We start from the raw sequence: 17,271 nt of genomic DNA, 5'->3' as shown, positions 1-17,271 counted from the left end.
CGCAGAGATCTACCAATAACTTGCCATTGGTGTCTGAATATCCGTCAAGGTCACGAATGTGAGCGTTCATGTCCCCTAGAAGGATTTTTTCGACATCATGACCAAATTCTTTAATATCGGTGCTTATGCATCTCACTATCTCCAGATTCTTTTCTCTGCAGTTATTCCCCGTCCACAAGTATGCTACACCCAGCCACGTTTTCTTTCCACCTACTGTGCCCGAAACCCAAAGGTGCTCTGAACACGTCTGCTTCACTCTATCCCATTTTGTTCTGCTATGAATTAGCATTCCAACACCCCCACCTCTCCTTTCTGATGTGATCCTGTTACATCCTTCCCAAATATAATTGTCAATATGTGGTGGCTCTTCCAAGTCTCTAAGGTGTGTTTCTGTAACCGCATAAACACCTATCTGTTCCTTGTTTAACTGTCCCTCAATCTCTAACCATTTTTCCTTTTTTCTGCCACCCTGCATGTTAATGTAACTAATTGCAACACGCGCCTTCTCCCTTCTTTTACCTTTTCTCTGGTTTTTCGCTATGCTGCCTGTCAAAGAGTCCCCCTGGTTGTTTTCCTCATTACAAGCTACCCTGGGCACCGAAGGGCCCGCGTGCCCCCCAAAAAAGCTACTGCGCGTCCCGCAAGTCGCCAACCCACCTCATGACCAAGCCTCCTATCGAAGTGTATTCCGTCTCTTTGAAAACCACCCCACCTGTGCACCTCTCTGTTTATTTCCACTACCTCGATGCCTTTCTCTCGACTCATATGCCATATCTCTTTGTTTGCGTCGACAACCGCTCTTTGCAGGTTGACGTCACGCACCGGTACCTCCGGTATTGTGCATACCACTATCTGCACCTGAGGGGAAATGGCGCGCATGTCATCTACCCCTTTCGCTAATGTGGTCGCTAGTTCGGCTGATTCTTCATTCAAGACGTCGTTTAGACCTCCCGCGATTATCACGAGGTTACGTCCATTAGCCTTAGTTGTGAGTTTTGCGCTAGCTTGTCTCATCACTGATCCCAGCCCATGTCCCGGGAACTTCCCTATTAAAACTCGTTTGTCGCCTCTCACCCTTTCCTTGACTGCTTCTGCGCATCTAACTAAATTCGAGTCCCCGGCGATTATCACGCGTTCCGACTTTTCTGCTGGACTCTCCCGCACCTGGCCACTGCCTCGGTTATTAGCGCGTGCCACTGCTGCTGTATTGTCCCCTTCCCTTCCCAAAACTACTTCGCGGAAGCTAGGTCCTGTGACCCTTGCACCTGTCTTTTCCAAACCTGTTTCCCCCTTCGCGTCGACCACTGTGGGGGTCGATGCCCCTCTGTTCCCGCTGTCGCTTGCTTCCTTGTTCGCCATGACTACCTTTGCTAACCCCTCCTCGGCTGACTTAAGCCTTTCCCCCATAGCCATCGTTTTTCCCCGCTCTGTCGCCAACGCATTTTCCAGCTCGGCGATTCTTACCATGAGCTCATTCTGGGCAGCCATCATTATTTCCATTTTCGCCTCTAACTCGCATTGCTTACACTTGGCGTCAGCTCCCTCTGTCTTCTCATCCGTACCAACCTCTATTTTCCATCCCATTCCGCACCCTGAACACTTTACGGTCTTTTTGACCATGGCTAGATCGTTCACACGGCGGATTAAATACACTTAAAGCCAAATGATATCACTAAACTCCGCAAGTATGCTACACTGCAAATCACATGTGTACCTTTCAGCCACGTGGTGTCCGAACAAACAAATAATAAAAAAAAACCCAGGCAACTGTCACACAGGAAACAATACAAAGTTGTAAGCCCTATTAACCTTCAATCTAGTGGCTTATGTACTCATATAACTAAAAAAAAACAAGCTCGAATCATGCAAAAAAAAAAGAAAAAAACTTATCTGACGCTGTCATTCCGGAGCCCACGAAAAACACGTCCGTTCTCTAGCAGTCCGCGCGCGCGACTGTAATTATTTTCCGCGCCCCTGGCGTCTTCGCATGTTTAGTATACCAAAGCGTTAAAGTTCTGGATGATGGCAGGAAAGACAATGTTATCGAAAACGAAGAGTGAAGCGAAACGGCGTCTTTGTGAGACATTGCTTTTGTCTAAAGACAATGACGTTTCTTGCTCGACTGTCTCTATTATCTTCAAAGTCTCATTGAGATGATTATAAGTCGGCCGAATATGCGCTGGACATATATTGCCCTAGGGCTGCGTATGACTGCGCACTTCAAGGCTGAGTGAGTCTCATGGGCGCCGCGGAAGGATTAGCCAGCTTAATTAGCAGTTTCGCCGGCACGAACAACAGAACGCCTAAGCCTCGCTTATCGCTTTGGGCCCGTGCCCGCACCTGCCGCCCGCAGACATGCCAAAGTGTGAGCGCCTGCTGCCGTGACCATGCAATAGGGCTCGGGATATTACTAAGCCTTCGTGGCTCTCAATGGCGCGCGTTGGTTCGTGTTCACCGTTAGGTTGGTCTATTTAGGCATTATTTCATTGCGAAAGGCTGAACAGGCTCATTCTAGCATGTCGCATGTTGTCAACAGGGTATTTTTGCTCATGTCCAATGTTCCTTTTATATTGCTTCTTGCAAATGTTTACTGGTTCTTTTGTTAAGGCGAAAGCGTTCAGAGTTTCGTTGATCGGGTTTCTTGAGCGAAACATGGCAGGCGAGAAAGATGGTACAAAAAAACATGGCTGATCCTTCCGTCGTGGGAATCAGTATAACACGAAAGAGAACCGTGTCTTAACAGGAGCATAGTTGTTTTTTTAGTGTACACGGATGTGTGAGATCTTTCACTACGTCTATTGGTATTCGGCAGCTATAAGACCATTTGATGTTGATGCCCCCACGTTAACGCCTAGTGATACATCTCCATCCCGACGACTAACGCCGAAGGCCATGATTTAACCCTGGTGGTAGTTAACATAGTTGTTAACATATACCTGGACACATCATATCGTGAATCCCGCGCCAACATATCTCACCAAGCACATAATGAACACTGGTAATCAATATGCACTCTTTCAGAGCGTCGTCACTTGAGGAGAAAAGCGGCAAGGTGCGCGCTCCCGAGTAGTAGGGTGGCTTGAGCCTGTGTTCATGCACACACTACCACGCAACGCTTCAAAAACAGTGCCATCGGCTGAGAACGTGAAGGCAATCACGTTCCATAGTGCACCAATGTCTCTCATAGTGTGACTCGTTCTGCCTTGCAAAAAGTCTGCTCCCCGATTGTAAAAACCTAATGAAGTACCAAGTGTTCACCACACTTCGCCTTGAAGTCTTACAGAATTTAACGTGCTGCCGAATTTTTTCTTTGCTGAGATCAATGTAAAATCGGTGCTCTAAACAGTAAGATTTCGTTTTGGCTCTTGTTTTCTATCTAAAGACATGGCCTTCAAGGCGGATTCTGGAAATCTCTTTGGTTTAAATGGTGCACTGTGGATCGTGTTCAGGATAGTTCAAACTGTGATTAAAAATATTTCAACTTTCGCATTTCAGGATTGCTACTATGAATCGCTGTACAACATTTAATGAGCAGCCGCTCAGCTAAGCATTACTAGCGAGGTCAGGTCTTTACTAGTGGCACTATCCAAAATTAAAGAGTTCTTTATGTATATCGAGGGTATTTGCGCTCTTTACTAACTAATCCAGAAACTCTAGACGGAAGCAGTAGTTATTCCGACAGACTAGTTTTGACAGACGGGCTGCCAGAAATAAGTTTGAGAACATTGATATTAAGCGGTCTCGCGTTCAACGCTTCCGGTGGAGCGAAAGAAGACTTTGGCCCTTGTCGTTCAGAGACAATACGCTTGTCGACCCTCCTTCGATGGAACTAGAATTTAAGCACAGGGACCACATGATTTTCTCTCGTGCGACGATGTACGTCGTGACCACATGCCGCACAGAGCTGTCTGTTGGCTTCAATTAGGCTTTGTCGAATGCCTCCTCTACGAGGTCACTCGCTTTTCCGTTGGAAGTGGAGGTTCCTCGTAATTGAGTGTAGTCTTCGCAAGGAATGCTTCAGCCAACACTATTTCCGGTAGCGTAGGAAGTGACGCAATCATAGGTATTGGCACGCTGCCTCCGGGATTACAGAGGACGCTGTTTAGATCTCGGAGGCAGAGATATTTGGAACGGCTACCGCAAGGAGCGCTCGCAGCCGCCACTACATGGAGGGTCGGAGGAAGAGAGAACAGGGGAGGACTGGGTACCAGCTTTTCGGCTCACTTCGCAGGCATCTAGTCTAGGAGGCAGGCATTGTCGTGTCTGCCACGTGTGACTACTCTATGGAGCAACATTGCGGCGGCCCATATGGTACATCGTGCCCATTTTGTGATAACTCAATCTGCGGCGTGACTGCCACACACTTGTTGTGGACATGCACAGGCCTACAATTAAACCGTCTTTGCCACCTCCGTGCAAGAGGCCTTAGACCACGCCAACCACCCGACCTTGACCGCTGGATCCATGGACGTTACCGCCGTTCACTGTTAGACTTTATAGACGAAGAAAATTTGTATGGGTACTCTTGATACCACGAATTACTAAACCTAAGGGCAGGCTTTTGAAATAAAAAACAACACGAAACAAAGCAACGAGTCATTGAGCAATGAACAATCAGACGCAGCTTTCCTCTGCCAGCTTTTGTGTCCTTGCTGTTTGTCCTTTCTTTGGTTTGCCGTGGCAGATATATTTGTTGGTTCAGGAAAGGGCTACGTGAACCACAAAAAAGGAAAAAAAAACAATGTTGATACGCACGTATAATCAGCGAGTCTATATCAGATCCTATCCATCTCACGCGCAATGACTCCACCATTTCTTTGTAACTTGATGACGGCATTCAGAAAAGAAAAAAAAATGACAATGATAACAGTGCCCAAAAGAAGCGGGGGTCGTGTCCGATTCCCAGAACAGCCTAGCAGAAGACCGCTGTACAGGACAGCTCATTGCGCGTGTTCTCGTTCATTTCGCCGCTGCGCTTATCGACTCGGCGGTTGATGCTCGCGCGTTCAGGTTAAAAAAAATGGGCGGCTGTACATAAGATTCATACGAGGTAATGTCTATGGTTTTATTTTTTATGCTTAGTCATGCTCGCGCCGTATTCTTGCCCATCTGCGTGATTGTGATGGCCCGCATAATTTTCTGTGCCTCACGTCGTTTGTATATTCATGTTTCCGCGTAATCTCTTGTTGAAGACAAAAGCAGTAAGTCCTGCTTGAACACAGGACAGTCGTCTTGCTTCCTTCAGCACCTTCGACAGTGAAACCAAAATAATCTATCCGGTGTTAACATGCTTGTCAAACGCATGCGTTTTTAGTTTTGCATGGCACTTATAGCACTCATCTATGCAACAATCTGTTTAAAGAAAATCAAAGTTACCTTTTTAATGCTTTAAGAAGCATGATACAGCGGTCCAGTGGATGCGTTAAGGTACGAAAGTAAAGGGCCAACTAAGGTTCTCACAGCGTTTACCTCACAAACTGCTTTACAGTCACCAGAAAACGTGAAACGGCGTAGCAATTGCATATTTCTCAAAAATAAACCAATGAATTTTCTCGTTTAAACCACACTCCTCAGTCACACACAAAAGATCCTACCTTAGATAGGTAAAACTTCATTCAGAATACACTTCTAGAAGTAACAGCTGTGTGCTAACAGAGCAACTGGTAATTACCTACTCTCACTCAGCTTTGTGGAAACAGTATTCCAAATACAATGTAATACCAAGCAGCGCAACAACAATAACAACACAGTTGTCGCGCAGTCGCTGCTATGTTGAGATGCCAAGCCAAGGCTGCCATACAACTGTGGCTGAGCAGAATGGTTAGAGTGTACTAAAATATTGCACCACACGTATTTTAACTTGTAGTCATTTCAACGGCTACCGCGATGTAGTTATATAGTTCCTCCACTCATGTAACTGAACTGTTGCGACGCCAAGAGTTACTGATATCGCCCATAAAAGAACGCCGTCCGGTTCGAGGCCATCTTGTCCTGTTTCTGCACGACCAGCGGTGAAACACTTGCACACAAAGGAGACGGCTGCCATCGCATCGGAAGCATTGTCGATGATGCGGTGACAGTTGAACGAATCCAAGACTCATTGTCCAACTTGTGGCCAGCACTTAAACACAGTTCTAACGCTAAACTATCCGAGGAAGTAGACGCGACGAAGGCGACGGCTGTACAGCGCCAGTTGCGCCCTCTCACGGCAACGACGAACAAAACAGAACAGTTGCCAGAGAGGCAATAGTGGAGATTGCGAAAGCGCTGTCGAGAAATGGCGCTGGTAGCGAGAGGTGCTGGCGGACGCATCAAATTAAGCTCTTTAATTACAAAGTTCAATATTGCGCGGCTTCATATTAATCAATAAGTGTATCCAATCGATAGCTACAATAGAACTGCGGCTATAAACCTTTATTTATTCCCGAAATGTAAAAAAAAAAATTCGGCAGATCCAACGTACCGTGGGAATCGATGTTATGCCAAGCATGCGCGGGATAGTGACTATGGCGTAATTTTTCACATTGAGCGACACCTTACGGAATAACGCTAGAGAAACGTGGAAGGGGTATACGCACACTCATTTGTTGAAGAGTGGCATACGTATTATATAACGAGTTGTTTACAGTTGCGTAACGATGCCAACAGCAACACGGGTGCTACCAACACCAGGTGCGGTAAGCTGATATGTAGTGCTTGTATTCTTCAATACTGGATAGCGCGAATCCGAACAAGCAGGGGCATAGCTAAGGGGGGGGGGGGGTTGGGGGGTTCAACCCCCCCCCCCCGAAATTTTTCAGTTTTGCTTGCGTATATAGGCACGCACACATACAAACGCACGCACGAACATACATAAAGTATGATTGAACCCCCCCCCCCCCGAAAAAAATTTCTGGCTACGCCCCTGCGAACAAGACAAAGAAGGAACATCGATGCACAGGACAGGCGTTACTCGCAACTAAGCTTTATTCAGGAACGTTTCCCTAGATATATACACAGCCGAGTGACACGCACAGGCGCACTTCATATACGTTACAGTCGCAGTTGCAGCTGTTCGGTTGTTATGCTTACAATTGGCCGATATGACGGTGAACGCAGAAACGCACGGAGACCAAACACACGCACGCACGACTCCGCGTGCATATGTGGAAGGGGTTCTCGACAGTTCTTGAACAAGGTCATCATCATCGTGATCAGTGAGCCCCAGCAGCTGGACCGGACTTGTTAGGAAATGCGTTCGTGACCGCGGCTACGAGGGATCTAAGTGCAGTGAAGTGCGGGGTACAGTACAGCTGGTGGAAATCCTGGATGCCTCTTACGATGAAATTTTCTATGATGCCACCTGTCCTGGACGTCGCAGCGATGTATTTTGATGTCCTCTCCACATCCAAGCCGTCTTTCGCGCATTATAAGGACCACGCGTTGTTCGGTCTTGGTAAATCAATGTTGAAGTCGCCGGTAATGATGAGAGTTCTGGTGCTCTCGGCAGATTTATTGTAGGAAGCATTGATCCCGGTTTTTGCGTAATCCACGAGGTCCACGTTGCTGACCACGTCGACGAGTGGATGGTAGATGAGCGTCTTTTAGGGCTGTTCTGTCTTCAGCTTCCTAACTTTCCTTGCGTTCGCCACGGTGGTGTAGCGGTTACAGTGCTTGGCTGCTGACCCGAAGGTCGCGGGTTCGATCCCGGCCGCGCCGGTCGAATTTCGATGGAGGTACGATGCTAGATGCCCCTGTACTGTGCGACCTGTGTACACGTTAAAGAATAGCAGATCGTCAAAATTTCCGGAGCCCTTCGCTACGGCGTCTCTCGCAATCATATCGTGGTTTTGGTCATGCAACCGCAACAATTATTATGATCACTTTCCTTGCGTGTCAATGTGTGTGTGTTCGCGGTTACTGTGTTGGTTGAAACTCTGTATCACCTGTGGCACATACCCGCAAAACATGAACTCTGATTTGCGGGTATGTGCCACACGTGACCGATAAAAATCCGGCAGATCCCACGTACCGTGGGAGTCGATGTTATGCGAAGCATGTGGGGGTAGTGACTTTGGCGTAACCTTTTTTTACTGAGCTACACGTTACAAAATGACGCTAAAGATTTGTATAAACTTTATACGCACACTTATATATGTTGAAGAGCCGCATATGTGTTATATAACCAGTTGATTACGGTTGGGTAACGCTGCCAATGGCAACGTGGGTATTACCAACACCAGAAGCGGTAAGCTGATATGTAGTGCTTATACGTGTCCCGAGAACGCACGCACGTTTCACGAACCCGTGTGCGTGTGTGCAAGAAGTTCTTGACAGTTCTTGAACAAGGGCATCATCACCGTGATCAGTGAGCACCAGCAGCTGGTCATGACTTGTTATAGCTTCCGGTCGTTATCGTGGTGACGAGAGGTCCATGTGTAGTGAATTATGTGGTATCGTAGAGCTGTTGGAATTCGTGGATGCCTCAGTCATTTCGTCGACAAATTGTCGACAGAGCCGGCGACATGTCGGAACCTGAAGCCACCCTTCGCGTTGGTGAGGGATAGGCCGTCGAGGCTGGTAGGCCTGGATAATGCTACGTAGACCAACATCTGTGGATGGTGTTTGTCGTATTTGTAGACTACCTGGGGGTATGTGGCCTACGTACCCTAGTCTACAAAGCGGCTGTCAATCACTGTGGTATCATCCTCGGTCAGCATGAGGCCATCGCCCAGCCTCGTAAGAAATGAAGAGGACACTGCATCGTTCTGGCGGACTAAGTGCACTATACGGTACGGTGATGTGGATATCATATGTACCTTCGTGATTGTATTCCTCCGGGGTGGAGCAATGCTTCAATATAGCTTGCTGAATCATAGGAATAAAAACGTAATGTTTAATAGACTACTATAAAAGCGGAGCCAACACTGGAACTACAGGCGGTAATCTGATATGACGCCTGTATCGTAGGAGTAGATATCGTAGGAGCATCATGTAGTGTTTATTGCTTTCTTGTAAAATTAGATAACCAGCACCACAACCACAATTGACGTTGCACCGATATTACGCCTGCGTAGGCTGTTTTTCCAAACCAATTTATAGACCTGGCGTGGCTCAGTGGTAGAATACCTGATTGCGACGCAGAATTCTTGGGTTCGATTCCTGCTGGCATCCTACTTTTCATTCTTTCCATTCGTTGAGACATCGCTGCCGATGTTGGTTTTCCTGGGTAGATATAAACTGTCAATCACCTGTGGCGCATACCCGAACACCGCGGCCCGTGGTAAACGGGTATGTGCCACACGTGTCTAGTGGAAAGGGTTTGACGACGTACGCGACAAGGTTTTAACGTTATTCATGTCATGACCCGCCAGTCATATTTGTCAAATCCTCTTACCCTCCTGTGCAAATTTTGGTCTACACCAAGTTAAGGAGGCGATGATGAGAGCACCCAGACGTAGGCGGCTAGATAGATAGATAGATATCTAGATAGATAGATACGTAGATAGAAACGCTCAAAGTGCCAGACGTTCGCTAAGAAATGCTTCGCATTTAAAAAGGGTTTCATGACGTACTCAACAGGTATTAAATGCCAAGCATTTCTTAGCGAACCTCAGGCGCTTTGGGCGTTTCTACCTACGTATCTCTCTGTCTATCTATCTAGCCGCCTACGTCTGGGCGCTCTCCAAGTCGTCTCCATAACTTGTAATATACTGAAATTGGCACAGCAGGGCATCAGTGTACGAAGAACACGACTCACTGGTCATGACATGAATAACGCAAAATACCTGTCGCCTACGTCATGAAACCCTTTCTCTCAGTCACGTGTGGCACATACCTGCATACCAGAGTTCATGTTATGCGGGTATGTGCCACAGGTGATACAAAGTCTCAACCAACACAGTAGCCGCGAACACACACATTGACACGCAAGGGAAGTGATAATAATAATTATTGGGCTTTTCTGTCCCGAAACCACGATATGATTATGAGAGACGCCGTAGCGAGGTGCTCCGGAAATTTTTACCATCTGGAATGCTTTAGCATGCACCGAGATTGCACAGTACACGGGCATTTAGCGTTTTGTCTCCATCGAAATGCGACTGCCGCGGCCGGGATCGAACCCGCGACCTTCAGGTTAGCAGCCGAGCACCGTAACCGCTACACCACCGCGGCGGACGCAAGGATATTGAGGAAACTGAAGACAGAAGACCACTGGAAGACGCTCAACTACCATGCACTCGTTGACGTGGTTCGCAACGTGGACCACGTCGTGTACGCAAAAACGGGGGTCAATGCTTCCTACAATAAGTCTGCCGAGAGAACCAGGCCTCTCATCATTACCGGTGACTTCAACATTGATTTATCAAGACCCAAGAACGCCTGGTCTTTATACTGCAGAAAGAAGGCTTGAATATGGACAGCGCATCAAGAAACCTCACTGCCACGTCCAGGACAGGAGGCATCATATATCATTTCATCGTAAGAGGCACCCGGGACTTCCACCAGCTGTGCTATACCTCGCACTTCACTACACTTAGACCCCTTGTAACCGCGATCACGAACGAATCCAATTAACAATTCCAGTCCAGCTGCTGGTGCTCACTGATCACGGTGATGAACACCCTGTTCAAGAACTATCAAGAACCCCTTCTACACATACACATAGGTTAGTGAAACGTGTTTGCGTTCTCCGTCATAACGGACAAGTATACGCATAACGACTGTAACGCAACTGTAACAACTGCAACTCTGACTGTAACGTACCTGCAGTGCGCCTGCGCGTGCCACTCGGCTGTGTATACATTATTGTAACTTTCCTGAATGAAGCTTAGTTGCGAGTAACGCCTGTCCTGTGCATATGTGCTTCTTCTTTGTGCTGTTCAAATTCGCGCTATCCAGTATTCAAGAATATAAGAAATACATGTCCGCTTACCGCGTCTGGTGTTGGTAACACCCATGTTGCCGTTGACATCGTTACGCAACTGTGAACACCTGGTTATGTAATACATGTGCGACTGTTCAACATATGAGTGTGCGTATACCAGTTCCACATTTCTCTAGCGTCATTCCGTAACGTTTCGCTCAATGTTAAAAATTACGCCGCAGTCACCATCCTGCGCATGCTTCGCATAACATCGATTCCCACGGTACGTGGGTTCTGCCGAATTTTTTTCGTTATTCATGTCACCACCAGTGGATCGAGTTCGTCATACACTGATTCCCTGCTATGCCAATTTTGGTATATTGCAAGTTACGGAGACCACCTGGAAAGCGCCCAGACGTAGGCGGATAGATAGATAGATAGATAGATAGATAGATAGATAGATAGATAGATAGATAGATAGATAGATAGATAGATAGATAGATAGATAGATAGATAGATAGATAGATAGATAGATAGATAGATAGATAGATAGATAGATAGATAGATAGATAGATAGATAGATAGATAGATAGATAGATAGATAGATAGATAGATAGATAGATAGATAGATAGATAGATAGATAGATAGATAGATAGATAGATAGATAGATAGATAGATAGATAGATAGATAGATGGGTGGATAGGTGGGTGGGTGGATGGATAGGTGGGTGGGTGGATGGATGGATGGATGGATGGAAACGGCCCAAGTGCCTGAGGTTCGCTAACAAATGCTTCGCATTTAAGTCGAATAATCAAACGACGCATGACCCAGCACCTGTGTGGTTCGCCATTGAGCCAATAACAGAGCTGTACTCAACGGGTTACAAATAATCGATTACTTTTAATAAATTATATTTTCCTGTAATTTTATAATGAAATCGATTACTTTTCGCAACTGTAACGTTCTTAATTAATCAATTGCATTTTATTGTAGTTAATTACCGGTAATCAATTATCTTTTACGGGCGAAGCACCTTAGGGCCGAGGCTTGTCCGTCCATCCGCGTCCGGCCGTCACGGTACACGAAACCGAAACCGACCGCGCTCGCACCAAGGAGAAGTCTTGTTCCTCTTGTTCTTGGAGTGCCTTGATGATAAGTGAGCGCGCACTTCGTGCCAAAGAGAACTCTTCTTCCTCTTGTTGGCCGAGGCTTGTTCATCCATCCGCCTCCGGCCGTCACGGTGCACGAAACCGAAACTGACTGCACCGTGTACAATCGAAAGCGAAAACATCCGTGAAAAAAGGTTAATAAAAGAGGAACAAGCACAAAAATAAGATTAAAAAAAACATCGTAATAAAACCAACATTAAAAGCCCATCAATCAAGCATGTGACAGAACAATGCACGCTACAGTGAAAAATACGCGAGAGTCACAGATGATTTACGGTAACACCGAACGAATCCCCACGTCCTTCGCCCACTCATCTTTTACTTCGTGGAGATTCGGTGATCCTTCTTTTTTTTTTCAAAATAAAGTTGTAATCAGCTTTCTACGGCAGTTCTCGTCCCAAAAAATATGCAACCGCTCTGAAGGGATCCCCCGTCCGATCAGACGAGGGGTCCCTACAGGTCCTACAGCGACTTCAGCCCCTACAGCGCCTTCTTTCACCTTTTATTGCCCTTACCTGCAACGCCTTAGCAGAGTGCAAGCAACGGAGAAGCTGGACGCTTCACAGAAGACATAGACACTAGCATCCAAGGACTGTGCAAGGTGCTCCTACGTTATAATACTACCCTTTCTTCTAGGAGATGTATTAAGAGAGTGTTCAATGTAGCAGCTGACCTCTTAACGACAAAACGTGGAAGAATCAGCGACGACAACGCTGCAAAACAACTCTTGTTGAAAGTTAACAACGTGTAACGCTATGTCACAAAAGCCACAGTAAGCCTCCTAGCCCTCACGCAACCCTCCAGCCTTCTCTACCATGCACGGCACAGTAGTTCGGTGTAGCTTGTGTAAACCTGTGTTTTTGTGTTACGGCAGTAAAATTTTAACCCTTTACTGCAAAATTTTTTGGTTCCTTCATAATATTATTCCTGGAGTAGCATAGAAGCATAACGACAGCTGTACTGCCATCGAAAATGAATTTTCTGGATTTTTAGTTCGCAGAAGCAGAAAAAAGGTATGTTGCAAATTTGCAACAACGAGCAACTAAAGAACATGTTGAAGGGAAAAGATGCTCAGTGCGATTCAAACTCAAATATTTATTTGCAGATGAGAATGAGTGCACCCACTCATTGTCTAGTGTGATACAAAAGAAAGAAATTGTTCATGCCTGTTGAACAATACTCGTTTCCACAATTTAAGCAGTACGTCATGGAGATTTCCGTGCAGCCAGGAAACTTGCAGTGCCTTTCCACATTAGGTTGACCATGTGAAAGTGATAGTGCAAAACATGTTTACTATTAATATTGGAATTGAGCGAGGAGCATGAGAGGAACCCCAAGTCCGGGGTCTCTAGGATGATTGCGGCGATGCGTCGAGCCCATCGCATTACGGCTCAGAAGAACTCGAAAGGAGGAAACAGATCGCAATAAAGCGAATAAAACTTGTGCAAAAGTAGAGCTAAGCGCAATCGCGGGCTAGACAAAGCCTCTGTAATTTTATAACAGGCATAACTGCTTTTAATACGCGTTCCGGGCTCGTTCAAGGAACGAAGAGGAAGAGGATCGCGAGGGCACCGGAGGAGGGGACGCTCGGAACTCAGGGCCTAGTGGAACGTGTAATAAAACACCACCACGCAGGTTCGGTCCCTGCCGGCGGCAAGTTGTCTTTTCGTCCACTTTACTTTCTTCACATTTATATCCTAATTGCTACAAATAACACCCCCTATACATTGGCATTATTGTCTGTTAGTTCTCATTAATATTGTGTCTAACAAAGAAAAACTTGTACTTAAATGTCATCGTCTTTCCTTAATTCATAGCGAGGGTCTCGTTCTGGCAGACTTCATGCCTTCAGGTAGTATGCGAGGGATTATTGGTCAGCTGCCGGCTCGTAAAAACATCACGTGCTACGTGATGCCAATAGGCAGAAAAAGAGTGTTCCACACTCGCCGCCATGGCGGCGATCGGCGCTGACTAACACTCCTAGGTTTAAAATGCACATATATACCCTACAAAATGGACGAGAGGATGACCGCCGCACTAGCTCAGTAGTAGAGCATCGGACGCGTTATTCGAAGGTCGCAGGTTTGGTCCCTGCCGGCGGCAAGTTATCTTTTCGTCCACTTTACTTTCTTCACATTTACATCCTAATTGCTACAAATAACACCCCCTATACTTTCTTTGGCATAACTGTCTGTTAGTTCTCATTAATATTGTGTCCACCACGACGCACAGTGTTTTAGCGGTATGGAACAAAATTTAGAACTTAGAAGCAGAGACGTAAAGGTATACCCGGGACGGCGCGACACGAAAGTGCACGAATACACAGAACTCCCAAGTGAAATTCTGAGCATACGACCTAAAAATATTCTGCACACTTGTTGAATCGGAATGGATGGATCGCGGTCGTAGTCAGTTCCGGAAAGTCGCTATCTTCACTATCAGAAAGAATTACTCTTTCATGGAAGTATTTAGGGCCAATTGCCATTTACGAGGAGAACAAACCCGATGTACACGTCGTTGGCTTTGCGCAATATAGCAATGTTCCGTCGCCAGGAACAAACTATTACGAGACGACAATGTTTTTCAGAATCTACACAATCAGGAGGATGTGTAGCGTAGCTTGAGAAGTTTTCCCTCGCCTTATCGCGTTAGACAACGCACTTATAATCGGCAAAACTTGCCTGTATCACTGCAGGCTGGTGCGTGCAGCGTCCGCTGTGTATGTTTCCGGAATAGCTGCACGGGATGAGCACTGATGGCAACACAAGACATTTCCTCTTTCAAAGCAATGTTGCGGAAATGCAACAACGTGGACAGGCTGCTCCAAACAGGCTTTTCTTTTGTTTTAATTGCCTATTCTTGGAATGTTGCGTAAATGCAACGATGTGCAGTAAAGGGTAAATTAAGGAAGGTAACGAAAAAGTAATCGACTACATTTCTGTAATTGCTCAGTTACTTTCCTGGACCTGTAATTGACCACTGTAATCAAATACCTTTTAAAGTAAGTAATTGTAATTGTAATCGGTCGCTTATTCTCTGTAACGTGAAGAAGTCTGGCAAATATATATGCTTCGTCGCTTCCTATGCGACATGCGTACGAGGGCTGCGTTCAGCTTTGTTTATGTTGTCGGTTGCATGTGCATGAATGAATGGTGTGTCGAAGTGCGTTTACTGTCTGAAATACCTGTATAACCTCGCGAGCGCGTATCTGTATACGAACGTGTGTACTTACTCGAAAGTGACCTTGCGGCGTGTTAGCGTATGCATGCATGCATGGCATGTTGTGGGTTGTGTAGCATGAATTAATTGTGTATTGGGGTTGAATGTAGTTTCTAGGGGAAAAAATGCGTACGCGTGTACAAGGTGGTGTGCGTGCTCTCTGCATAGGTGTTGGAGCGACCTTGCGTTATTCATGAATGGCATGTCGTTGGTTCTGTAGCATGACTGGGTTGTGTAATTCCGTGAAGGTCTTCTCTGAAATGCGCGTATAACTTTGTGAACGCGTATATATGCAGGCTCTTGTTCATGCATGTTCTGCATTGATCTTGTGAATACCTTGAGTTATTAAGAATTAGCTCTCCACGGCGCCCATTCAACTCGCACTCGTGTCCTGCCTCGGCGTTACGGTGTAAGTAGAATTAGAAGTGTGCCGCGCGCGGCGCATTTCGATGAAAGTGGAGAGGGCCGCCGTGACCATGAAATTGTGCAGATGGCGCTGTTGGCTGCAGGATCGTGGCCTTGCTTGTTGGTGCAAGCGTGTTTGGGCGTATTGCTGTGAAGATTTGTTCTGTTTTGTGCGTCAGTTTACGCGCGATTGATCAGTGCCTGGTCACCTGAACCTCTAGCCACATTTTGCCGTAGTGGAGTTCATCAGTGGTGATAATGTGCCTGCTTGTGTGGGCCTGAATGTGTGCATATATTGACAGCGCTCGTGACAGAAACTTTCATTTCGCGGTTTTCAGAATAATGACATCGCGTGTACCATCCACTTTTTGAATGACAGAAAGCTGGGCTAGTTGCTAGGGATTCACAAAAAAAGACTGTGGACGTGCAAACATGGACACAAGAGAACTATCATGACGCCTCAAAACCTACTAACAACTGAAAAGACGCAGAGCGGCGGGAAAGAAAGTAGGCACAAATACATATCTGTACATGCTCAGGCAAGAGATGACACCTTTCCATCTGGCACGCGTGGGGTTCTCCGTGACAGGTTCAGGTATTTTATTTCTTCTTTATGCAATTTAATCCACTTCTGGTTCACGCATGATCTGCAGCGATCTGTTTCCTGGCGTCAAAGAACAGGCCTGGCAGCTCCGAGGCGAGTAAGGAGTGAGCTTCTTTATGAAGAGAGGGCGCTATAGTTGGTTATATTTCAAGAAGTCCGCAAATGACTCGCCCAGATGACCGAAGCGCCGCAGCCTATCGCCTCCGGGACTAAAGAAATAATCCCTCTCTTGCATTCGGCAATGTCCTCCAAGGGCGGAGTCAGCGGCCGTCCGGCTGATGACGTCAGCCAGGAGTGCGCGTCCTTTGGGACATGCTCGTGTGCATCCGTCTTTGTTTAGGAAACGCCGCAGACTTCTAAAGTTGTATCCAACTGTAGAGAAAGTGGCGATTTCTTGCCCCACTTGTAAATTCTGCGTGCCGCGCAAAACCACAAAATTTGTCCGAGCTGCTCATAGCAGCGTTGGCTGTTCCTAGAATGTGTTGTTTTACCTAGCCCCGAGGTGGTTCACGACCCCTTTTAAGACTGGTCGCGAAGGCGCAGTGCAGTACTCTACCCGAACTCAAGGCATTCTGGACTCTCCTTAGCGACATTTTGAAAAATAAAGATATTTATTCCGATTTTCTCCATGTGCATCATGTGTGGATTAGTATGGGCCATACACGTGACAAGACACCAGGGGGAGATCGTTGCATGTATCCAATGATTAGGCACTAGACGCACTTCGGCCTCCTTTTAATTAGACACATTCTAAATAATCGCTTGGGTTATAGGTGCCAAAACCGCGATACAATTATGAGGCACACCGTAGTGGAGCACTCCGTATCAATTTCGACCACCTTGGGTAATTTAACGAACACCTCATTCTAAGCAAACGGGAGTTCGTTACATTTAGCCTTCATCAAAATACAGCCGCCGTGGCTGGGATCCAAACCCGCGCCCTCTAGCTTGCCACTACCGCACCTTAAAAGCTACCGCGGTAGGTAGATGTGCTCTATAGTTTACCGTCTTTGAAGGAAGCCGCGG

The sequence above is a fragment of the Rhipicephalus sanguineus genome, chromosome 7 (assembly GCF_013339695.2).
Source record: "Rhipicephalus sanguineus isolate Rsan-2018 chromosome 7, BIME_Rsan_1.4, whole genome shotgun sequence".
NCBI classification, from domain to species: domain Eukaryota; kingdom Metazoa; phylum Arthropoda; class Arachnida; order Ixodida; family Ixodidae; genus Rhipicephalus; species Rhipicephalus sanguineus.
This window is presented reverse-complemented; position numbering follows the sequence as displayed.